Source organism: Rhyacophila brunnea, unplaced genomic scaffold (assembly GCF_057557595.1).
Source record: "Rhyacophila brunnea isolate RB1 unplaced genomic scaffold, BYU_Rbru_1.0 scaffold_18, whole genome shotgun sequence".
Lineage (NCBI taxonomy): Eukaryota > Metazoa > Arthropoda > Insecta > Trichoptera > Rhyacophilidae > Rhyacophila > Rhyacophila brunnea.
In genome coordinates this window covers 32,408,753-32,436,499 of record NW_028232837.1, presented here as the reverse complement: position 1 = coordinate 32,436,499, position 27,747 = coordinate 32,408,753, and the positions used below count along the sequence as shown (strand labels likewise).

Here is a 27,747-nt window from a genome sequence, read left to right as displayed (position 1 = left end):
ATATAACTCAAGAGCTGGACAAACACGTTGATTAAATGGAACCCTTTTCGCGGTATTAAAATACTGCGCGGCTGATTTCATAGACTGTGAGATACTGTCGTCAGCCTCAAGGGGTTACGATCTTCATTTCTACTGAATAGTTTTATTTTCCCCGTGTCTGAGTGCGATTAAATATTTAAGTTATCAAGTGAAGATTCTAGGTATTTTTTACGACTTTAAGTTTTTCTAAAGCAAACCATACAGATAAATTAACGTAAGCAAGCAGTGATTTTTTTTCCCTTTATTTGGAAGCAATTGAGCTCTTCTCTGAATGGAAGGCTATTCTGCTTTACAATGGTTTACAAAAGTATACATACACTTTTTAATTACAGACATAAATAGTTACATTATTAATAATACAAAATTACATTTTTGTTACATTATACAGTAGACATTGACGTTACATTTTTGGAGAAATTCATGTTCAATTTTCATAACTGAAATATTTGGTTTTGCCAGGAACGAATTAATCGTGAAAAGTGGGTATAACCTTGCATTTTCCCAATTTATTCAATAACACCTCTCTCTCCTGGTCATAGGCATCACATTGCCAGACAATGTGGTTAAGATCTTGAGTATGATGTCCACACTGACACTGAGGGCTATCTACCACTTTAATTTTGTACAATAATTCGTTGAAACTGTAATGCCCTGTCCTGCTTCTAGCTATTGTCACTATTACATCTCGCTTTATTTTACAATGTTTACTAACAAGCAGTGAATTATTAACGGTAGATAAGTTAAAACAATCATTGTGCTAAAACACAGTTGTAAAAAAAATAACATTTTGTATTTTTCTACTTTATTATGGTATATTTTGATAAAATACCTGTCTCCGATCGTGAGTCGTTATTAATACCGTGTCTCGAAAAAAAACAATGTAGGAATGTTTCCACCTCTACGAGTTGGAGAATATTTAGAAACACTAATTATGACAAGTACCTAATCATTGTTATCTATTGACACAACTCATTAGATATGTGATCAGTGTTTCCTAATCCTATTATACCTGCGGACTGGTGAAAATATCAAAAATATATTAAGATGTGCAAATTATGTATATTCAGTATACAGAATGTTACATTCTAAAATCTTGTGTCTTATTCGTTGTTGTATAAGTACGTTATAAAAACTAAATAATGGAGTAATCCGCGACGTCTTTTAGTAATTAAAGAATTAATTAATACCTACCTTAATTTTTAATATACTAAAACCGATAGCCAACATTATAACGCAATTCGATAAGCATTTCATTTAAGAACTACTAGTTAAAATAGTTGTAATCAATTAAGATGTCCGTAGTTTAATTGGAAAAACATACTGGCGCGAATCCAGCAGATACATCTTCAAGTCCCGTCGGGTGTCGTATTTTTTTTTACAAAATGATTTTTTCTAGTGTACCTTTGCATGAGATGTTTTCAAATTATGTATATTCAATAAAGTTAGTGCCTAGCATCCTAACATAACCCCCTCCAGCATCCACATCCACATCCACCATCATAATCATTCTGTTACAAAACTACAGTCGACTATAAATAGTGCAACCAATATCTATAGAGGTCCATATGCTCCGATTATGAATGAACATAACAATTTATTTATATAACAATAGTTGGACAGGTTTAAACACTATAAATGATACTCACTTAGTCTTATCTAAGTCATGCTTTTGATATGTTGGGGAGACAGTCGACTATAAATAGTGCAACCAATATCTATGGAGGTCCATATGCTCGGATAATGATTGAACATAACAATTTATTTATATAACAATAGTTGGACAGGCTTAAACACTATAAATGATACTCACTTAGTCTTATCTAAGTCATGCTTTTGACATGTTGGGGAGACAATGCATAGCGTTATTAGAAATCGCAATTATTTATTTTATTTTATTTATTTAAAAAAAGACACGTTGAGCACTTAAAAAAATATGAATTCAGGACGTTCACAAGATGACATTCAGAATAAAAAGTACAAGTAAATCAAATAGAGAAAAAATAAGGTAGAGAAAAAAAACAAAGCAAAAAATGATTTTATAGAAAAGAAATAAAATAAAACAACAACAATTCAAAAAAATACAAATTAAACAATTAAATAGAATACATAATGCATGTTTATATCTCTAGGGAGTGCATTTACCAACCGCACAGCCCTTGGTATTGGTGCCTGTTGAGCCTGACATGAGGAAACAGCTTTCATCCAAAATAGATCATGACTATTTGACATGTGCATTGTCATGTGCATAAAATTTTTTCTAGAATATCGGGATTGGAAACTATACCATGCTACTATATTGTAGATTTATAAAATAATAATATATGATAACTCATCGCTGATGATAGCAATAGACAAATTTTATAAAATAATGTCTAGCCTCAAAACTCTTGTAAGAAAAGTAAATGCAAAATTCTCAAAATTATTTTTATCGCCGATGTAAAAAAAAGGCACATAAATCTCGCTATTACATTCGAAATCGACAGCAAGTTTTCGTCTGCTCGGCGCTTTTCCGAGATATGAAACCATATAATTCCAATCTGGGGGCAGCCCGCCAAGTAATGGGAAACTTTTACCGCTCTCGCATTTTCTTTAAAGGGCTTATTGGCCCCTCGCACCATAAAGAAAAGCCCCAGGGCGATTTTTATTGGCTTATAGGCCCCGCGCCATGCGTTATCTATGGACCCTATCATCTTCAGCTCGCAAAAGGTGCGGGGGACCTTTTAAGATGGAGGGTTAAATAGTCCTAGGATTGAACTTATAGTTTCAGGGTACTACTGAAGGATATTTTGTTTTATAAATTGGAGCGTTTTGTTTTGAGACCCACTAGTAACAATTTATGTAAATATATTATGATACAAACCCTTTAGAGTAATACAACATGTAATCAATTACTAATACGTGATTATTATAATAATAATGTTTTCAGCTGAAAATTCTTACTGAATATACAAATAAATTTAATCACAATTTTTATAATGAATAATGAATATTCGCACGATTTAATAATATCATTAAAAATACGTCATATAAAATATAATTATTTTTTTAATATTAATACTATCGACCGAGGGTACTAGCTTGATGGAATTTGAATTTAAATTCTAATGGATTTAAGTTTTGTACTATTCCATTTGAGTCGTTTTTTGCGACCTGGGATTCGCCTTTCGGCATCTTCAGGCGCTATATATACTCACTAAAGGCAAACACACACTGACAATGAGCACTCCTAACTCTAACTTATAAATCGTCAAAACCTAATAAAAGATCATTTATTAGTACTTATAAATAATAAAAATACTACACTCAAGAGGTGTAAAATCGTCAATTCTGGGAACAATGGTAACGTATTGGAAATTAATGGAGTTAACTAATGAAATATTATATCTATGATATCAGTCTTTAAAAGTTATTAGTTAAACAATTATTATTCAATAATATTCTGACGTAGTATTTAAATTTTTATTTTTTATAATATTATTTTTTTAAATATAACAGATCCACAAATATACCCACCTAATATATATACACACGTATGCATACTTAAATCCACATCCATACATTCTTAACATATTATATAAATGTTGTATATCAATATTACTGACCATTTTTTATAGTTTCGCATGCAAACTATCATATAGGATATAGCAATGGGCTACTTGGATAGCTAAATTGATCATTCAAGAAAGGTATGCTCTACAACTGTGATCTATTTATTTCTAATATTTCTTGTAGAATAATTTATAATCATGGTCATCATAGTGATTATAAATTATTCTATCAGGAAAGGGTACCTGCGGGTCTATTCTATACACTAACCTGCTCTCTGTCTGCTACGGCAGCTAAATAAGATAGGAAAGTATCGAAATATTAACACTTATTGTAACAATTACAATAAGTTAACCATCTAAACTGTCAAAACTGTCTATTTTGATCTAAAATTCATCACAGCCAAGAGAGGTGCTGTTAAAACATAGTACTTATTGTAAAAATTATAACTAAATTATTGTAATTGTTACAATAAGACGTGTTAATAATTCGATACTTTCCTCTCTTATTTAGCTGACCCGCTGGAGCGATTTTTGTTATAACGTTTTACTTCTGTAATATTGGTGTCATCGTTACCGATTATAGCCAATGTATGGTAACAGGCAGTACTCGTAGTTCAAGTGCTGGTTTTTCATCCAGCGACCCCAAGTGTGATTATAATATGTGAGGTCACAATATTTATTTATCGGATTTTATGAATCCTGGATGATTGTAATTGTTTCTCTTGTATTACTAAATACACTACTCTTCTCGAGTCTTATGGCCTGTTGTAGTGTTGTAGTGTTAAAATAATACATATATTTTGGTTTGTTTCTCCGCTGGCTCAAATAATTCATACCTGTCTATATATTATTTATTCGTTGATAGATATTATAATTCGCTTGACTTATTGCGGGTCGATAGCTCAACCGATGAAAGCACTCAATGCAATAGTGAAATACGTTTTAATTTCACTCCATACATTTTTCTATTTGCGGTTTCTCGAAATTATATTTATTATAATATATATATATATATATATATTCAGAAATATGAGTTAAAAATATAAATTAAAATCTTACATCTATTTAGGTTCTAAATCACCCGATAATATTACGTTTGACAAATGTTGTTTTTTTTTTTAAACGAGAATCTTTGTGAGGTGTTTTAATTCTCTAATTGGTATATTTATGGTCTGTTGTAACACAGAAAACATTTTTCTAGGATTTTTTTATAATAGTTATATTTTTCAGGGTTTTTTTTAAGTTTTCTTGAGTATATATTTATTGTCTAGAATTATCACAATATGTATTCAAATTAGTAGCTAAATGATTGAAATCCATCTATGACTTCTAGCTCTTTTGATCTTTATTTAATACAGATTGAGCAAAATGATTCATCATCTCACCTCAAAATATAAAATAGGGAAACTCTACGTTGTATATTTATAATTTTATCTTTTTACCACGTTTTTATTAGCTCGTATTCTTGTTTGTCGAGTACAAATTTTTTCTTGTTTGTCCAAGATTTTTATTGGACGATTGAAGATCTTTAACTAACTTCCCGACTTACTAGACATTTGAAACTTTTAAAATATATCAGAACACGACGACAATGCATTATTTTAATACTTTTAGCCATATTTGAGCAGAATTGAAATAATTTTTAGTTAATTCTGTTTTGTATGGAAAGTTATTTCGGAAAAAAAATCGTAAAAAGTAAAACACTATTATTGGTTGCTAAGGGTTGTTAACTAAATTATTAATATATACGTGCATTACTAAAGAAATCAGTATAAAATAATGTCAAAATGACATTTCAGTATTCTATATTTATTCAGTATTTCTATCAAGTACTAAAAAAAGTTTTTATACATAGAATTGTCAAGTTTATGATTCAACAGAAAATTTAAAAACGTGTTATATAAATAGTTCTTTATATCTTGTAATTATTTAAATTAAGAACATATCGTCAATATTCAGGCAGAAGACACTAATTCGAAAAAATGACATATTGAGTTAGTTATACCAAAATGTTCCTTTTTTCAAACTTTACCGTCTGGAAACCTTCCTAATAAATAAACAGTCTTTATTTTAAAGTCATCCTTATTACGATTACTTAATAAACTCACATGATAGACTATTTCAAACATTTTAATAACTTCAAAGTCAAATTACTCAAAACTAGTATTCTTCAATATCGTCTCTGTTCTGCCAGAACAGAGACGATATTATATATTTCAATAGAATAAATATTCTTTAATCTGTTTTACATAATAATTTAGACTTAATAAATTTTATTCTAATAATTCGCAGCTTAATTAAGTTTTAAAGTCCTGTAAATTAACGCGGTATATTTTTGTTTCCAGATTAACTAGAGGATTACAGAAACTTCAGTGACTCAAAGAAAAAAGTAAGTTATTTTTTTGGTTTAATTCTTATATAATTAATTGGCCCGGAGTTTATCGTTACCTTATTCATTATACATAACAGTAGACATAAGTAAGGCATAAATATTTTATTATTAATAAATAACAATTTGTCTAGATTGTATATAGATAGATGACTCGTCCGCTTAGAAAAACTCTGATTCCTTAACTAATTTAGTGCTAACAACGCAACTGGCGCGTTTGCAGTAGTTGGCCATTAGATATAATTAACATGATATTTAAATATGGTAATTAAAAAGTAACTAACTGGTCAGCAGTGAATGTATTAATTAACAATGAACAGCATCTAAACACATTGAAAAATATGATGTAATTGAGCGTAGTTATACTCAAAGCAGCCAGTCCACACAAACCTCAAACAGAGATAGAAGCACTTTTATGTAAAGTGTGTTTCTTTAAATCCACAAAGCCTGTGTATACTGTTTATAGCTTTTGAATGATAGATATTATATATATATATACATATGATTCTGTGTAACTTTTAAAAAGATAAAAGGATAACATCTATGAAATTATGATGTTTTAGTAGTCCAGGGTGTTTTGTGCAAAACCGTTTTTTTAGAATGTTCATTCTGGAATGCAGCCAACTCTTATTTTTGTAAGAAAAATATTTATTTTTGAAACTATTTAAAAAAAAAACCTTCTAAGATACCTACTCAAGTATTATAAGAAAATTCAAAGTTCTGAAAATAATTCAAAAAACTTGTAAATTGTAAATTAATATTTAGCTGCCTGGCACTAATTTTTACTTGAAAAGTCTATATATTAAGTTATATTATATATAATAAAATGAAAAACATATAATCTAATTGAGAAAATAATGTTTGTTAATCGTATGTAGAAAAACACAGTCAGGATTGTAATAATTATGTACATAATATTATCATGTGGTTGCTTTATGCAGATCGAAAACGGCATATTTTTAAAAAGTATTTATATGACATTTTTGTATGACAGCAGTTTGGCTGATTTGTGCAGAACGTAAAACAAACGCGTAAGATTATGAAAATCACAATAACTCATTTTTTTCAAAATTGTGGCTTGGCTACTTTGTGTATAACTACGCTCAATTTGTCCAATCCGGGATTTAAACACGAGACTCATGACTAAATTAATAATATGAGTGTAGTAAAACTACTACTTTAAAATAATTACTAGTTACTGAAACAGTACTGTATAGCTATACTTAATATTATGTACAGGATTCTATCACGTAAATCTCATTTTACAGTATATTAAGAGTTTTATAATCACCTAATATATTTTAATTCTATTAAATTACAGAATGCCAAGTAGTGAATATTAATAAGCATTTAACTGTCTTTGAAACTGTATTTACAAGCTTAAATTATCTCGTATAAAAAAATAGTTTTTTTATGTATTATAAAATGACTAACAAAAATAAATTTATAGGAAAATGTTGTTATAATAACTACTCTATGGATGTATTTATGCTCTAGTGATGAACAAAATGAATATTTATATACATATTTAAAAAAATATACTAACAATAGTTTTTGCTGTAAAACTAAAGGATATAATATAATGTATGTATATATCGTCGTCTTGGTAATATCTACGTTGTTATATTGTCATATGTGACTAGGACATAGGAAAGCCTCTAGACGGGGGATTATCCTATACTTGACAATGCTCGTAACTGAACGTGGTGGGATAAAAACTGCAATTCCGTAGAAGTTAGCTTTTATTAAATAAAATGATGTAGAAAGCTTATGGTAAGCTTATTCTGTATTAACATTAAATTGAAGCAAAACAGAATATTGTTTCATTTTGTTTTGATTTCGAAATAAAGTTTTTTGTTTGTTAATTCTATGATATCGTTTACAATTATTAAATATTATTAACATTATGCCCGTAAGGCAGATAATATCAACATATTCAAGTGGAGGTTAAACTAACGAACTTTTCTACATGGAATTTTATTGTTATTGACTATTCTTTCAATGCAATGAGTTTGTACTTTGTACCAAACTCACTTGAAAAAAAAACTCACCCAAAGCTCAAAAAAAAGGCGCATTACCAATTTATTGGTTACGGTGAAGCGGATAAACTCCTACCCCTATTATTAAAATTTGATCTAGTGTATTGGAATGTATTTTTTGTATACTTACATAAATATATTATATTATAATTAAAGACGCGCCAATTTAAGGTGTTGGGGGTGCATAGGACCAGGGTGGCAACATGAACAGAAAATGCATTTTAAAATACCTAATATTCATTATTAAAAATATAATATATTATGCAACTCAAATACATAAACTAAATCTAATGTTGAAATAATATATAAAGTAACTAAGGGTGACACTTATTAAAGGGGAAAATCGAAGAATTACCGAATGATATAATTAAATGTATGCACAAAATAATCATCGTATTTATGAGTTCAAGATTAATTGATGTATGTTTAATGACATGCATCAAAATATACTGAAATGCATTTCTTTACATTCTAGAAGACATCTTCATAGAACGGTTTAGTGTTCTATCATGGTAAACATACGATATTTTGGAAAATAATATATATCCGGGATATTAAATAAATTATTTACCTATAATATGTGAGATACATTAACAAATTGGTTTAAGGGGGGCGTGGTGAAAATAGAGTTTTAATGGTATTTTAAAAGTGTGATCATGGATATTCCTTTAAAAAACTGTTTAAAAAAAGTTTTTTTCGGTTAGGTACATGTTTAAACACGCGCGTTAACATCATCTTATTCCCTACTTTAGTTATAGTTTGTCAATTCATGGCTACGGCCGTATATTGTAGCTTAACCACTGGGAAATGCCAAAAGAAATCGCGTATTTCAAAAAAATACTACCTTATTCTTAGTTCAATAATTATTATAAAACAATCATTATTCGTAAGATGTTTATCACACTTGAATGGTCAAAGACATAGCTTATAATCAATATCTTTATAATTATCTTCAAATGCGTTAATCTTGCCATTTTTTTTAATAATAAAATGCCTAATTCTTGTCAAATTTGAGATCACAGAGATTATCAATATAATTTTTATAGTAAAAATTTCACTATAATAATGTCAACATAAATTTTAGTAATGGTTTTATAAACGCGTTTAAAAATTAATATATGTTAAAAATCTATACACCACTGCACATGGATGTACTGAAATATGACTATATTCTAAAACATTAGATCGAGAGGCTTAAAAGAATACTATTTTATGTAATAAAAATACTTTTTGCCGTCATTAAATGTTTAAAATAAATATAAAGGATAATAAAGCTTTAAAATTATGGAAATAGATTATCTACAACGTTCAAGGAATGTCCAGGATCACGCTTTGAAAACACCATAAAAGATCCATTTTGACCTACGCGGAGCACGTGGGCCGTTAACGAATAGAAAAAAATCGAAACATCGTAGTAAATATCGTTGGTATATAAATATGTTAATGATAATAAAATAATGATTTAAACTATTTTCATTTATTGTATATTTAAATTTTCAACCACATTTTTATATTTGAGAGGGGGCGGTAACTTTGTGTTGTGGGCTAGCAACCACCCTTGGCGCAGGCCTGATTATCACATGAAGTGATTGAAAAAAATGTCCGTTACCATTTCAGTAGATAGACCAAATTATTACGTTCCGTATACTTTACAAATTTGCCTCCATTCATTCCTCGTTACGCTACTGTTTTAGTTAAATATTTTGGATGCAAACGTGACCACTGTGATACCGAGTGATAACGTCCTGCGTCTTGAGTTCGAGTCCCGAGTGTGCCAAATTTAAAAATTGTTTTTTTTTCAATGTTTGTTTCACCAAGAGCATGGACTTAATAGGTTGATCAAATGGCTAAGATCCATTTCTAAAAACATTTTTTTTTTAATTCAATCTCCACTCTATGCAGACCCATTTGCTTTGATTAAGATCAAATATGGTAATTCACTTCTTTTTTAAAAATTTTAATCGATTCTTTATCAAATAGAAAAAAACTGTTTGCCTTTAGAAGGTTTTCTTTATTGCGTATGACCCCAACATGAAAGCAGATCGGCGTACTGGTAGTACTATTGCACTCAGTTAAGCTCTATCATCGGAGCATAAGGAAAGCATTAGATCACGCCATTGTATTTGGTTCATCGCTACGTTGTACGCTCCCCACCATGTGCAATATGCAGTTCGTAGATTGGTTCAGTGTAAAGTAGAGTTAAGCATGGCTATATGCTGATGCCTGATGTTTGTCAAAATTACTGTGCTCAACTGAGCTATTATCACCTTTTGTCATTTTCATTTTTCGTGATACACAATATTTAATAAATAACCGAGAAATACACAAGTGAATCTATTAGTTAAATATAACATTATATTATATTAATGACTTTTGAGTGAAAGCTGTTTCCTCATGTCAGATTTACCAGGAACCAATAGAGAGAACTATGCGGCTGGTCAATGCACTCCCTAGAGATGTAGAAATTTTAGCGATGCATTATGAATTCGGTTTTTAAAATTCTATTTTATTGTTTATTTTGTATTTTTTTTGAAATATTTTTTTTCTTCTTTTCTATAAAATTATATTTTGCTTTGTTTTTTTTCTCTACCTTGTTTTTTTCTTACTTTTTATTCTAAATGTCATAATGTTAACGTCTTGCATTCATAATTTGTTATGTACTCGACGTGTCTTTTTTTTAAATAAAAAGAAGCAATTATAGTATTAAATATTTTGAATTTAGTAACCAAAAAACCTATTGATAAAATTCATATCATACAAAAGTCCTAAAAATAATATAACTTTTTATCGAAATCCAATATCTACGTTCTGAAATATATGGGGTAATATTTTGCGTCATATTTCAAGAAGCGTTTCCAAAGAATAGGATAATACTCGCTTTCAAAACAAACTTTGTTTAGTTTCAAACAAAAAGACACCGTGAACGTAAACTATGTTTGGCAGGGAGAGTCATTCATTTAACTGTAAAGCACACTTTTCTTTTAAGACACAAAGTGCTACATCAAACTTTGATGCGAAACCGTAGCGGCGTTACGACTCTTTGTAGCTCTACGATTCTCTACAGACTTCTACGGGCGTCTACGAATCTCCACGAAAAAACGTGCAGCGAATGGTACAAAAATCTCTCTCGGGTAATGCATATTTTATAACTCGAATCGAGTACAGAACTTTGGAACTAAATTTATGAATTTATATTTGTTCCTAAAACTGATCACACTGTGGGAGTATGGAAAATACAATCAGTATGTATATTTAGATATATTTAACCCCCAAATTTCAATAAATTTATATATTATACTTTTACGTCGCATGGAGGTCAAGGCTGTATTCTGTGAGGACCAAATGTCGTTTGTTCAACGTGTGCGTCCGACCTGTGCTCCTGTATGGCTGTGAGACATGGCATCTTACAAAGCTTCAAAGGTCTTGGGTTTTGCCTTTTGGCTTGGCCAAATATTAGGGGTACATTGGTACGACAAACACCCGAGACACACAGCCTTTGGTGATTGAGGTAATCATGAAGAGACGTTTTACGTGGATGGGATATGTATTCCGGATGCTGCCAAAGAGTGCGTCACTTCGTACCCTTGTGGCACAGCCTCAAGTGTTCCATTGTCGTGTCCGGCCCTCTATAACCCTGCAGCGGTGCTACAAAAAGGATCTACGCGCTGCAGCTCTGGAATGGCGGGAGATGCAAGAGTTGGAGATGGATCGAGGGAAGTGGCGCAAACTTGTGCTTACCTTATGTCTCAATATTGGGTCGTGACAGACATATAGACGACATACTGTCGTACAATGTAGTCCACCTCATTCAAACCGTAGCAAACAATTGGTTTGTCCAAAATACGTGATGCAAAGGTTAGCCTATCTAGACCGTTACCGTGTGTGTGATAAAAAGAGCGTAATTTGCTTTCCTCACCTTAGAAATAATAAGTGATCATTCGGTTTCAATTTTAGTTACATTTAAATTTCCAGAAAACGTACTTATAATCGTGGCTTCAATAGTTCTGTTAAAAAGCTTTAATATTTAAAACGTGACTAAACTGAATAATAAAAAAAGTCATATTTTATTTAGTTTACTAAGAAAACTTTTACCTAAAAACACGAGCATTGTATATTTCTCCAGCCATTTTTATCTCACACATTGATTCAGTGTCCGTTATCTCGAGAAAGAAAGCTAAGGCAACAAGGCACTGGGCTTATCTTAAAAACCACCCCGTGGGAGCCTTAAAACTTTGAATGTGTAAAAAGGACAAACACTCTTCTGTCCATAATAAATGGAGATTGTATTTGCTTGTTCGCTTTTTAAGTAAACATGTGCCGCTTTTATATAGGTCGTGTCTTTTATTCAGTGATATTTGTATGTGAATAGAATGAAATATGTAAGCATTTATGTTTTACGATGTGGCAAAAAAACAACGGTTTGTCGTAAAAAAGGTATATTATATTATATTTACTTGCAATATGTTATGAACTTACGAAAAAATTCCGAATTGAATACAAATGTTGGTACTGATAACGCCAGAGGGGTAGTAGTATCGAACTTGTTTCAGCCCTACGTGGTAATTCTTAAAAAACTTCTTCTAGTAATAAAGAGGACAAGTTAGTGTTACTATTTGACCCTCTTCAAATGAAGATGTTCAATATTATCTTTTATTTTCAAGAGTGAAATAAAACAAATTTTACAATCAGTTATTCATTTCACTTGGATTAAGTTCATTTTGAAAAACTCTGATAGTTCCCTTAATAAAATTATATGAACAATTATTCAATTTTGCAATATTTGTAATTTCAAAACCTGAACAAAAGTCAACCATAAATGCGAGTGAGAAAGCATGCGGCACGCTTATATCTCCGTAATATGCTTTAGATTAAGATAGAATTTCTACGTTTGAATTACATATTTTGGAACACACCGCCGGTAAAATAAATATTTATTTGAATAAATATAATCATTCAAAAACGTGCGAGGATGTGTTGCTAAAATTTATTATTTTTGTGTTAGATATAAAGTAAGTACTCAATTAACTTTATTTAATTTAGTAGACAATATGGTCAACTATGTTGTGTTTAAATTTGGTAACCGTACTGAGAAGCAACATGATACGAGGGTGGGTCAATAAGTCCTTAGAAAAGCCGACAGGTGGCGCGACTAGTACTGCAAGCGGTTTGTTTTCATGCAGCGGCACTATCGATTCAGTATGCTGCGAAGTTTCAATCAGATTGGTCGGGTTGTTGTGTGTTTCTCGTATATTTAAAAAAAAAATTTGCTTGTGGAAAATGGAAAAATGGAAAATGGAGAAAATTGAGTTTAGAGTTGTTATTAAACATTTTAATATAAAAGGGTTAACAGCAAAGGAAATAAAAAATGAGTTGGATTTAGTTCACGGCATATCTGCTCCTTCACTTGCAACTATTTATAACTGGTTAAATGAATTTAAACGTGGTCGTACATCAACAAAGGATGAACCACGCTCAGGACGTCATGTAGAGGTGACTACACCAGAAATGATCAATAAAATCCACGATATGGTGTTAAGTGACCGAAGATTAAAGTTGAGTGATATAATTGAGGTTACAGGGATCTCAAAAGGTAGCGTCATTTCTATTTTACATGACAAATTGGGCATGAAAAATATTTCTGCAAGATGGGTGCCGCGTTTGCTCACAGTCGACAATAAACGCAGTAGGGTGGTGGCCTCTAAAGCCCTGTTGTCGCTCATGCAACGCAATCCGGATGAATTTTTTCGTCGCTTTGTGACTGTAGATAAAACATGGATACAACACTATACTCCCGAGACGAAAGAATAGTCAAAGCAGTGGATTGCGAAGGCAAACCATGTCCAAAGAAGGCGAAAACCGTAAAATCAGCTGGTAAGGTTATGGCTACTGTATTTCGGGATGCACGTGAAATTATTTTCGTTGACTATTTGGAAAAAGGAAAAACAATAACAGGGGATTATTATGCATCTTTATTGGACCAGCTAAAAAACAAAATTGAAGAAAAACGGCCTCATTTAAACAGGAAAAAAATCCTCTTTCATCAGGACAATGCCCGTGTTCACACATGTTTACGATCAATGGCTAAAATTGAAGAATTGAAGTTCGAATTGGTCGACCACCCACCGTATTCGCCAGATTTAGCCCCCAGTGACTTTTTCCTTTTCCCAAACTTAAAAAAATGGCTAAGTGGACAACGTTTTTTTTTCAAATGAAGAAGTCATCGATCGGACAAATGCTTATTTTGAGGACCTTCCGAAAACTTATTTTTCTGACGGTTTAAAAAAAATTGAGAAACGTCTAACCAAGTGTATTGAGCTCCAAGGAGATTATGTTGAGAAATAAAAAAAAAATACAAAAATAAAGCCTGTTTTAATGCTTTTTTCTAAGGAATTATTGACCCACCCTCGTAGTATAACGTTTCATAGTTTCTTAAAAATAATAATAGTGAGATTCCACTGTACGTTATACGCAAGAAACACGACTTCATTTTACCGAACAATACCCACTCTACTTATAGTACTAATCTGAATCTAATATAAAAATTATTTTTCAGTAATTTTTAATAAATTGTGTAACAAGATCATACGAGAATAAAATTATAACAAAAATGCAAGTATTTCAGTATCAATTTACGAACGCCGCTCTAAGTGGCATTTATAAAAATCTCTTTACCGCATTTTTAATAATAATCAATAATTTTAAGTTTCTTTATAACCAACGCCTAAAGAATGCGGATGTCATTTTTGAAAATAAGTGAGGTAGGTACCCAAGTTCAGTTTGCTAGGTACAGTAAAATACAATAATACGTTTATATATATATCGTATATACATAAAAATAATGTAATTAATCTTTCTAATATCGAATTTGCTTAATGATATTGGTATAAATTTTAAATCATCAAGAGATTAAATAAATATAACAAAAAAATACTGCTCTCAGGAATAAAAAGGACCGTGGCAGTTTAATTAAACTTATTTTTATTTAAAAATAAAATAAATTTTTTTGCTTACAATTTTATTTATATAAAAATATCACATTTCATCATTTTAATTTAAATCTTGGTATTATATTTCAACAACAATTCACGGAAAATAAAAACAAAATGATTGTGTTTTCTAGTTAATCACAGCATAAAAGCTAAATAGAATACGTTGTATTGTTTAATTATAATAATTTAGTAAACGTGGGAAAATTGAATTCTATTCAGTAGACATTTAATTAATTATTACAGTAAAATAAACATATTTTTGTAATCGAAAATGTAGTAATGAGAAAATATGCGATGAACTGTATGTTTAAGATATAATGGTATTATTATAATGTTAGTTTACTAACACGACTTTAATTAATAATCATTTCCGACCATGTCCGATATCCATCATATGGACCTCCACAGAGTGGATGTTTGTAGTAACAGATTTTTGTTTTTACGATAAATGAATGTCAGCCACTTGTTCAACCTATTAGGTCTACACTCTGACTCATACACACATTGAAAAACAATAATATATTGTATACTTGCCTTGAATGAACTTTTTTTTATTATATTACTATTGGAGTAAGTCATATCGTATTCTTATAGTCATCGGTATTTGGTTACCTCCAAATAAATACAGATAACGTAATTGGTAAAACACATAAGCCAGAATCTAGTGCGTACAGGTCCAAGCTCTACTCGGAACCCATATTTAAAGAAAAATCTAATTAATATTACTTCTGAGGTATTCAAAATTATGTATGTTCAACAACTAATAAAATAATACTGCTTCAATACATGAACATAATATAAATATTAGGTAATACTATCCACCGAAGGATTCTAGGATCTAATGGATATAAGTTTTGTACTATTACATTTGAGTTGTTTTTTGCGACCCGGAGTTCGCCGTTCGGCATCTTCAGGCACTATGTGCACTCACCAAAAGGTAAATATACACTAACAACGAATACAAATTAATTCTAACTTATATAACAAATCAATACAATATAGTTTGTAAAAACTTATCACCTACCTATTAAGTCAAGGATCCAATAAAAAAATATAACAAACAAATTATGAATAGTTGAAGTGTTTTTAAAAAACCCTCATATGATTATATACTCGATAAGCGTATAATAAATCATCAAAACCTAATAATAGATCATTAGTAATTATAAACAACTAGCTGAGCCAGCTGGCTCTCGCCAGTCTGTCTCGCTAGGTCTTGCAGACAGCTTTTCATCATAGTGACTTGGTGTTGGATTTTAATATAATAATTGTAAAGTGTGTATAGACGGCGCCATAGTTTTCCCTTTGGGATGGATTTTCATTCACGTCAGACAATTGAAAATTTATCTGATTTGTCAGTTTTACGATATGCATGTCGTCACTGCAAATACAAATTTGGAGTCATGTGCGTGTTCTATTCTGGAGTCTGTCCTTCTCAATATCGTCTGACACCATTTCAGGCTGCTAGGTTTAGCAGAACAGCTGGCAATCGCCGATTGCTGCCACTGTTATTTTAATTTTAATACAATATATGTGTAGGTATGTGCATTTAACAATGATAAGTAATTATACATCTCAATTGTGATTATCATAAATAGCGATCCAATATAACGCGAATATTAATCTCTTACGGGTCCCATGTACATAATAGAAAAAGTTAGCAGCATAAAAAATAAATTTAAACATTATTTTGTTTCATTGTCTATAAAAAATAAATGCTTGGAGTCATAGAATAATATTTTAAAAATCATATTTTGATTTAAAAATTAACCTTAAACAATATAGTTTCCCGGTGCGGGACATTCATATCGACACAAATGTTGATAAATAATGAAGCAATACATATTATATCTGATAAGAATAGGAATTTATAAGACCTAAAGATGTGGAATCAGCTTAAAGAGGCCTTCATCCAGCAGTGGATTGATACAGGTTGATGACGATAATGACGATATAAATGGGTAGGTACAGTGGCGGCTCGACGACTTTCTAGGTGGTGGGGTTTAGCCATTAATTGTTAAATATACATACATACCTACATATTTTCTCATATTATACAAATGATACTTATAATAATATGACGTTATTAATGAGGAAATGAGTAATTTTTCAGAATAAATAATATGATTATCTGAATCGTCACTTAATCACATTTAAAAAGCGTGTTTAAAAATATTAACTTAATTAATACATACCTATTAATAATTATTATAGATTTACCATTATCAGTTTTGAACAACGACAAACAGCGAGCGTTTTAACTCATCATGGGGTCATTTGATTCGCTCCTCAGAATGATAAAATAAATTAAATAGTTAATTTAATCATGTTAATAAGTATGTATATTGTGACAGTGATAAAAATATCGAACTTTTATTTTTGACATAACGATGTGGGGATGGTCCCTACGAACCCTTAAGGTAGAGCCGCCCCTGGGTAGGTATATAAAATCACAAATTTAAAAAAATATTGCAGTTTATATGACCAAGAAAAGTAGAATAAGGTTGGGATAACCTTCATCCAGCAGTGGATTAATCTCGGTTGATGATGATAATGACGATATTATGAATGGGTAAATATAATATCAGCAATTTTGATAAATATAGCAATTCATATGACCGACAGAAATTTAAACAACTTAAGAGAGGCCTTCATCCACCGGTGGATTGATTCAGGCTCATAATGATAATGGAAATATAAATAGATATAATATAATATCACCGATTTTGATAAATACAGCAATTCAAATGACAGAAAGGAGTAGAATCCAGGCATGGGAGGCCTTTATCCAGCAGTAGATGGGTTCAGGTCAATGATGATAAGGAAGATAGAAATAGGTATAATATAGTAGTAGAATCAGGTTGCGGAACCCTCCATCCAGCAGTGAATTGATTCTGGTTGATGATGATGATGATGACGATATGAATATGTAAATAAATATAATATCACCGATTTTGATAAATACAGAAATTCATATGACAGAAAAGAGTAGAATCAAGCTAGCGAGGTCTTTATTAAGCAGTGGATTGTTTCAGGTCGATGATGATGATGATGATAATGATAATAATGACGATATGAATATGTAAATAAATATAATATCACCGATTTTGATAAATACAGCAATTCATATGACAGAAAGGAGTAGAATCAAGCTAGGGAGGTCTTTATTAAGCAGTGGATTGGTTTAGGTCGATGATGATGATGATGACGATATGAATATGTAGATAAATATAATATCACCGATTTTGATAAATACAGCAATTCATATGACAGAAAGAAGTAGAATCTGGCTAGGGAGGTCTTTATTAAGCAGTGGATTGGTTCAGGTCAATGATGATGATAATGATAATGACAATATGAATATGTAGATAAATATAATATCACCGATTTTGATAAATACAGCAATGCATATGACAGAAAGGAGTAGAATCAGGCTAAGGAGGTCTTTAAGTAGTGGATTGGTTCAGGTCAATGATGATGATGATGACGATATGAATATGTAAATAAATATAATATCACCGATTTTGATAAATACATAAATTCATATGACAGAAAGGAGTAGAATCTGGCTAAGGAGGTCTTTATTAAGCAGTGGATTGGTTCAGGTCGATGATGATGATGATGATAATGATGATAATGACGATATGAATATGTAAATAAATATAATATCACCGATTTTGATAAATACAGCAATTCATATGACAGAAAGGAGTAGAATCAAGCTAGGGAGGTCTTTATTAAGCAGTGGATTGGTTTAGGTCGATGATGATGATGATGACGATATGAATATGTAGATAAATATAATATCACCGATTTTGATAAATACAGCAATTCATATGACAGAAAGAAGTAGAATCTGGCTAGGGAGGTCTTTATTAAGCAGTGGATTGGTTCAGGTTGATGATGATGATGTTGATGACGATATGAATATGTAGATAAATATAATATCACCGATTTTGATAAATACAGAAATTCATATGACAGAAAGGAGGAGAATTAGGCTAAGGGGGTCTTTATTAAGCAGTGGATTGGTTCAGGTATATGATAATGATGATGATGATGATGATGACGATATGAATGTGTAGATACATATAATATCACAGATTTTGATAAATACATACATTCATATGACAAAAGAAGTAGAATCAGGCTAGGGAGGTCTTTATTAAGCAGTGGATGGATCCTGGTTGATGATGATGTTGACGATATTAATATGTTTTTAAATATAATATCACCGATTTTGATAAATACAGCAATTCATATGACAGAAAGGAGTAGAACCGGGCTAGGAAGGCCATTATCTAGCAGTGGATTGGTTCAGGTCGATGATATAAGAATGATAGAAATAGGTATAATATCACAAATTCGTTAAACCGATAGTAGTAGAATTAGGTTGCGGAACCCTTCATCCAGTAGTGGATTGATCCAAGTTGATGATGATGATTATGATGACGATATGAATATGTAGATAAATAACATTAGAAATTAAATACTGTCAAGAATACAATCAACGTAGAGAGGCCTTCATCCAGCAGTGGATTTATTGAGGCTCGTGATAATAATGGCATTATATATAGATAGGTAGATAATAATATTATATCACTGATTTTGATAAATATAACAATTCATGTGTAAGTAAGGAGTAGAATAAGGCTGAGGAGGCCTTCTTCCAGCAGTGTATAGGTCAAGATTGATGATTATAGGGACGAAAAAAATAGGTAGGTATTATACAATATCACACATTTTGATAACTATAACAATTCGTATTAATTTCTTTCATTGTTTGCAATGGCAACTTTTTTAGTATGGAAATTAGTAGCCTAGGTAATTATTCAATAACAAAAATAGTGGGTGAACAGCCACAAAGAAGTATTTAAAAAAATCAAATTTGGAATATCACGTTATCTATGATATGACGGACAGTGGCGGACACACCTGTCAGATTTTTATTTACGCAGTGAATTGTAGTAAGATTATGGTTTTTTCACCGGAAAAAAGTGCGCCAATGCCTACATTACGATATTTGAATAAAAATAATCGAATCCGTTTGTCAAATAAAGGATTAGAAGGTCTTAAGCGACGAAGACGTCATTCTGCTGTATGTTAAAAGAAGTATGGCGAATTGTATACGCTATATGAGAAAATATCAGTTATAAACGTCACGTACCTGTAAAATCATTGAAAATTTGTGAAATGTGGTCAATTCAAACGGTAGATGAATCGGTAGCGCACATTTCGAAGTGAAGATGTAAAAATAACAATAAAATGTCGCTTAAATGAGCCGTTAGTGAATTTTCCAAAATCTCTTAGGATAATAATATATAGGAGATAATTCCATCAAGTATATTCGGTCGATGGTATTAATACAATAAATTATCATTTGTAAGCATCAGTTAGTAGGTATTAGTTTTTATTATATGTTTTAATGATGTATGATGTATCTATAGTCTAAGGTTTTAATGTTTATTGTCAATATACTAAATATTATTGTTTTTGGAAATTTAATAATCAACCCAATTTTGAAGTTTTAAACTGATTTCAAAAAATGATATAATATTATAGTCAAAATATTTACGTATTGGCTGATTATTATCTATATTTTATAATAATAACAAGACAAAGTAGAATAATATACACTTAAGTCATTATGTTTCTCTTCAGAGGTCGGTTATAACAAATTTTAATGCGTCGTTCCGATTGTTGCCAGTTTTAAACGTGAAACTCAATTTGTATAAAAAAATCGGAAGTTGCCCGGGAATTTCTCATTGTGTTTATAATAGCATTGAAAAAGCTAAGTGCGTTAGGATTTTATTACAAAAAAGGGGTTTTATGCCCGACCTTTTTAACAATTAAGATTTTTTACGAAGCCGTGATTTTTTTATATGCCCGATCATGTTATCCAAAAGAATATATTATTATTACATCACAGAAGGTTATATACTCGAGTTTTATATTACATTAAAAAGGGTTGAGTTATTTTATGCGAGAAAAAAATACTTTTGTAATTTTAGGCTATTTGGAATTTCCTGAAATATTTCGGTGGATACTCACTCGTGAATACGCGGCTAATTTATTGCTTATTTTATAAATTAAATGATTTAATAAAAAAAAATATTTGGTAAATGTGCCGCAGAGGTGGACATGAGATTTTACAACTTTCTTTTTAGACCAAACCAAACCTAACCTAACATAATCTAACCTAATCTAAACTACCCCAACCTAATATTACCTCATATAATCTTAGTTTGTGATAATGGTTTATCAAAATGTATTAAAATTTCAAATTTTCAATTAACGATTATTGGATCGAAAAGCCGATGCGCCGCCAGAAAAAGGTTTTTATTATAATTGTCTACATGGAATAAACTGTTTTCGTAAAAAAAAATATATAAAAGCTCGTGTTACAGTTACCAAATATTTTAAAAACATTTGAGAACATTAATTGTTTCTAGCTTCGTTTTATATTTTATTGAATTAAATTTTTAATGTAAAGTAACTGAAATTATTGCATGAGATGTGTGGTTCACAATAATTCTGTACCAAGTCCATCAAAATGGATCCTGAGATATTTGGACTTAAAGTTAGAACTCCGTTTGTAAAATTCAGGAATGTTTTCACTGTAATATACTTACCATATTTTTATAGTAGCTACATGGATCAATTTAAATAAATAGTCGAAACGTAAAGTATATTTAGGCTTTATTAATATTATTAAATTAATGTTAGCAAATAACTCTTTATAGTGATGAAAGAACTGTCAAAATAGAGATGATTCACATTCAATTTTATGTCTTATCGATACTAGGATTGCCATTTATGCGGGAAATTGTAGAGTTATGATTGTGATATCAATACACAATATAGAAATCTGTTTTATCTAGCCACTATTTATCTACTGAAACAAGATAAATCGAATTTTATAAAAATTGGACTTGATCCGTAATTATTGTGAAACACTCACATATTAGTTGACCTTTGTTGCGGGTTCGAATTCCTAAGTACATAAAATTCGAGTTGTTTTTTTACCTGTGCTCTTCTCAATTTAACATACGCCTTGCGTATGCTTGAGTAAAAGCGCCTTTTTACGTCTTCGCCACGTAATAAATGTAGACGGTACGGCGTGTATACTTCACAGATGTTCTATAATATTTACTGCATATAAGACGACGTGCCATCCAAATAAATGTTTTGACAATAATTCATTATTCATTATTGATAAAAAAAAAAAAATTAATACACATTGAGTGAATCATAATACGCACACACATACACATATATTAATACATACACACATTACTGTGGGTCATCACCTGCATACCCTAGAAAACAAAATACTACAAAATACGAGAATTAAAGTACATAGCCAACGGGAATATCTTATTAACCAATTATTGGAATACTTCATAGCGATTTTATATGACATTAATACTATCGAAAGAGGGTATTTGATGGAATTTGAATTTAAATTCTAATGGATTTTATATGGATTCAATTTTATCGTAATTCTACTCCAAATCCTCCAATACATACGTACATTTAAATGCAATGGGGTGATTGTCACGATGAATTTATCACATTGATAGTTAGTCTAATAACAACATTCAATTTTATCCCATGCGGAAAGGGTTGCTGCGGCTATTTATGAATGATTTATTATCGCTATCGCCGACAGTGTTAGATCGTGCTTGTCGTAGCGCTTTTTCTCGCTTGACGCCTCTTCCAATATTTTTTATTTCTGGTTCAAATTGTCAAACCTCACTTAAAATGTGATAAGTAGTTACCTATATTATACTTTGAACATGATCGAAATCCTAGCGAAAAGTTAGGAAACATAGTTTTTGTTGATTCTACGATAATTGAATTTTTATTTGGATAGCTGTCTTAAACTCTAAAATTTTTCAGAATAATCGAAATTCATGTGGCGTAGTGCAAATATATTTTCATATATTTTATTTGTTTGTTATTTATTTTTAAATAAGATTAAAAAAAAAGTAGTAATGGGGGAAGGTGAATATAATTGTAACAAAACTAATAACTTCTAAGGTTTATATTCACGTACTTAAAGTTATTATTAATAATTCTCTGTTGTTATAATAATAAGTAGGTTATACGCAATAGCAAAGAGTGGAGGTAGGCTGTTAAGATCCGACATAAAAAGTGCACATTAAACTGTATTAGTCATACGTATTTGTTTTTAATGAACTTAGACTACAATAATTTACAGATAGATGGTGTTTGTTAGTTCACAAAAATCAATTAAGCCCTGCCTAAGCCGAACCATAATAGTTTTGGTATATTTTGGGTGATACGAAAAATTTGTGCATACTTTTTCATTCATACTTATTTGATTTCATTGGATTAAATACATATTACATATACTGTTGATTCATTTTTTACAACGTTTTTCTTCGCTCGTATTCTTATTTGTCTGGTACAAATCTTGCAATCGATTTTTAACTACTCGTAACTTCCCAACTAGTTAGACATTTTAAACTTTTAGAATTTATCAAAACACGATGCCAATGCATTTTTTAATACTTTTAGCCATCTTTAAGTAGAATTGAATTCATTTTCAGTTTATTCTGTTTTGTATGAAAAGTTATTTCGACACCATTATTGGTTGCTAGGGGTCTGGGGTCCTAGCAACTAAATTATTAATATATACGTGCGTTACTATGGAAATCAATATGACATTTCAGTATTATTTCTGTCAAGTACAAACTTTGTTGATCGTTTAAGCTAGTCAAATTTATATGATTCAACAAAAAATTTAAAAACGTTGTATATAAAAAGTTCTTTTTATCTTGTAATTATTTCTAATTCATTAAGCCCTGCCTAAACCGAACTATAATAGATAAAAATATTACTCTATCTATAAAATATCCAAAGTTATTTATGATTTAATTACGTCATAATTTCAGTTATTTTATAGATAATCGAGTACTTTTTGACTATTTTCTATTATGGCTTTTAAGTTTTAACTATTAAGTTTTCGCAGGGTTTAATTAAATTTTAAAAACCAACTAACACCATCTGTAAACTGTAGTCTTATTTCAATGAAAACAAATACGTATGATTGAAAAAGTTTAGTGTGCACTATTTATGGTGCATCTTAACAGCCTACCTCCACCTTTCGTCACTGGGTTATAGATGTTTTTAAAAAAACAAAATATTGTTAAAATAATTCACTCGTATTCGTGTATTGGATATGGCTTTACGTTCAAAATAACTTGTTTTGATTAAAACTGTACCGCTCGGGATTGGAAAAGACAGTTGCGGTCGATTTTATGATTACTATTTCAAACAACATCGTGGGGATGAGAGTATGTGGCTATGAGCCAAATAAGAGTATTGCATTTTAAATTGGATTCAATGGATGATTTTGTTTTTAATGCAATATAGCTTTTACGTTGTGTCAATTAGAATGTTATAATGAATTTAATTAGATATAATATATTAAATAATAATATGTAACATACGTAATTTGATATAACAACTAGAATAAAAATATAATTCCCAGCACTTTATTCAAATACGCGCCCACTGGATTTTTTCAAATGTACCCCACCAATTAAGCTACGTGCGTCCCATCTAATTACGACGAAATTAAAAAGCAGTTCTTTACACATCCCTGAAGTGCCTCATAAATTGCGTTAATTTCGCAGTAAACTTCAATCTATGTATGTTCAATTCAAATTCAAATTCAAATTTATTTATTTTACATGTAATGAACATAACAGATTATAAATTTAAAGCATTCACGAGATGACATAAAATAAGTGTTACCAATTTTTGCGATATAAATACGGAGCAATGTGAATTAATAATACAAGAAGTAATAAAATAAGAAAAGAAATAAAATAACATAAATAAATAAAAGTAGATGGAAGCACACATTGATAGACTCTATCTTGACAAATTATAAAACAACGTCCAACTAAATTCACCTCACGTAAGTGGAATATATCAATTTCCGAAGCTATTTCATTAAACATGGTTATTCTCAAATCTTATGAATTATTATTAGTCGAATAATAAAAATAGTTTATTAAATAATATGTAGGTATGCTATGTAAATAATTAATAGGTAGGTAGGTACTAAGATTTGGTTCAGTAAGAATTTATATCAATTATTAGGATATTTCAAATAATACTTTTTGGCATACCTACTAAATCTAAACTAAACGTTATTTTTTATTGTCATTTTCATGTGAATATAACTATTGATTATAAAGTGGAGTCATGAAGTATCCGAAATAATAAATTAGTATAATATCATCAATATAATATCATATTTATTTATAATATCGTAATTTTAAAAGATGTACAAGTAATATAATATAATTCCTGTCTTTATAAACGGTACCTAGGTATATTGATTTTTTTAATTAAAAATTAAGTAGGTAGTATAGAAAAATGGCTGGAGGATTTTAATTTTATTAACTAAGAACCCAAAATAAATGTTTTAAATAAAATAAAATTACTGAATATATGAAGTACAATTTTAAGACAGAATAATGACGGATTTTATTAACAGACTATCTTGCTTATTTGTCAATAATTAAGGAAACGCTAAAATAAAATAGTTAAAATAATTAAAACAACACCCAAACCCTGAAATCTTAAGTAGATTGAGTTATTTGTGGGACCCCATAAATGAATTTAGAAATGAGGCAACAAAAAACAAGCCTAAATTATAATTGCCATGTTAATATGTGTTCATTGTTACTTACTATAATGGATTAAATTTAACGTCGTCATTATTTCAATGGTAAAACTTTCATTCATTAATATAGTGTTGTAAAAAGTTTCTCGACGAAACTTTCAATATGGCCGCTCGAAATAATGGAAGCTTTCGTTTTTGAAGCTGGCAGTGAATAATGAAAGATTATCACGTCTTCATTTTCCCATAATTACCCATAAGAGAAAAGTGCCCGCCTTGTTACCGCGCAAGTTTTGCCAAACTTTTAGGAATTTTATTAAAGAAAGTAGCTTTTCATTTTTAAATAACTTGCCACGTATTAACATTTTTATTAAAGCTCCCGCGCTCTCTCTCTCCATGAAAGATTTCGCACCATAATTTTTAATCTCTTTTTTTAAATAATCTTATTTGAAAGTTAATTTGTTGAAAGTTACCAAAAATATACTTAATTATAATAACTGGTATTTTACCTTAATTATTATGGCGACATTTTTTTTTACTCAAAAGAGTGTTAAGACAATTTATTGGTCTTGTTTGCGTATTTATAAAGATGTTTATAATCCATATACGATTAAAGTAAACGGATATTATAATATATATGGGGTAAGAATAAGGACAAGGGTAGGTGAGGTTATAATGAGAAGATCAAAAAAATAGGATGCGTGTGATTGAGAATAATTACAAGGTAAAAAGAACTTTGTATATAAAACGTTTTAAAATTTTCTGTTGAATCATATAAACTTGACAATTTTATGTATCTATAATAATGAAATATTATTGCAACCAGCAAAGTTTCCATGTATACATTATAATATAGTTAAGCCTAACAAGATAGAGAGTAAGAATAACATAAATATAAAGAAATTACATAAGAAAATTACATGAGAAAAATGAGAAAGAATAATAAATAATTAAATTATATACAAAAAAAAATTATTTAAAAAAATATATATATATATAAAAGTATATATATATATCTATTTATACAAAATTTTGGAAATAGCGCGTTTAAATAAAACAGGTGAATTATTAAAAGGATCAACGGTGGAGAAATACATATTATAATTTAAACAAGAGCGCCGAATAAAAGAGTTTTGTGCATAATTAGAACTGCTACGACTGATATGGTACAAAGTTTGGTTTCGCGTAAATCTCGATGGACAATGGAAACCCACTCTTTCGAGTAGGTTTGGCGAGTCAACAAAACTATTGATAATTTTAAAAAGAAAATATTGATCAGATATAGAACGTCGACTTTCCAAAGATGGTACCATAAAAGTTGCAGTGGTTGAAATAGAATTAGATAAATCATAACAGTAAGCTTTAAAATTGACATGCTTACGAAATCGCTTTTGTACCGCTTTTGTTTTTAATATAATTATTATTACAAAAATGAAATTCACTACAAACTACGACTGCGAATCAAATTACAATAGATAACTGAAATATGATAGTCCTAGTAAATCAAGCAGATTCTAATTTACTATGAAATGACGATGAGTGACCTAACATATGTGACGCGATTGTTTAGGTATGTTCCCAATATTTAAATGGTTGAACGGACTTTAATATGCAGCCATATATATGTCGCTACATTTCAAAATCAGCCAAGTCCACCTTTAGGTATTTTTTAGTTTTTTGTGAATTGCTGAAGAACTACTGCTTTCTAACATTTCTGCATTATCAAAATGTGGAATTTATTAATTTTAAATATTCTATACTTGAAATAATATAAACTTTCACCCTTGTGACCGTGTATTTGAGAAAACAAAAAGCTGTTTTTCTCGTATTCATCTATTATGGACTTGGGTGATTTTTAAATCCAGCGACACATTTATATCCGATACAACATTTTCACGGTGAAGTCTGATACGGGAACTGCATACGTACAAGTTTCCGGACATGTACATAGGTACGTCACATTTGTGGCATTCTAAGAGATTTTTAAAATATTTTTTTTTAAAGCGAAAACTTTTTTTTTTATATATTTCATTGTATATTTTTTTATATTTTCCCAATCTGAATAGTCAATAAAGAAATC

General features: G+C 30.1%; 1 protein-coding gene across 1 annotated transcript in view; it reads left to right on the top strand.

The window, feature by feature from the left end:
* LOC147073442 (C3 and PZP-like alpha-2-macroglobulin domain-containing protein 8) overlaps positions 1 to 27,747 on the top strand; it is a 652,526-nt gene that overhangs the window by 141,058 nt on the left and 483,721 nt on the right. The window contains exon 2 of the mRNA XM_085945649.1: positions 5,933 to 5,976. The gene's annotated coding sequence lies outside the window, so the exon portion shown is untranslated. The remainder of the gene's footprint in view (positions 1 to 5,932; positions 5,977 to 27,747) is intronic.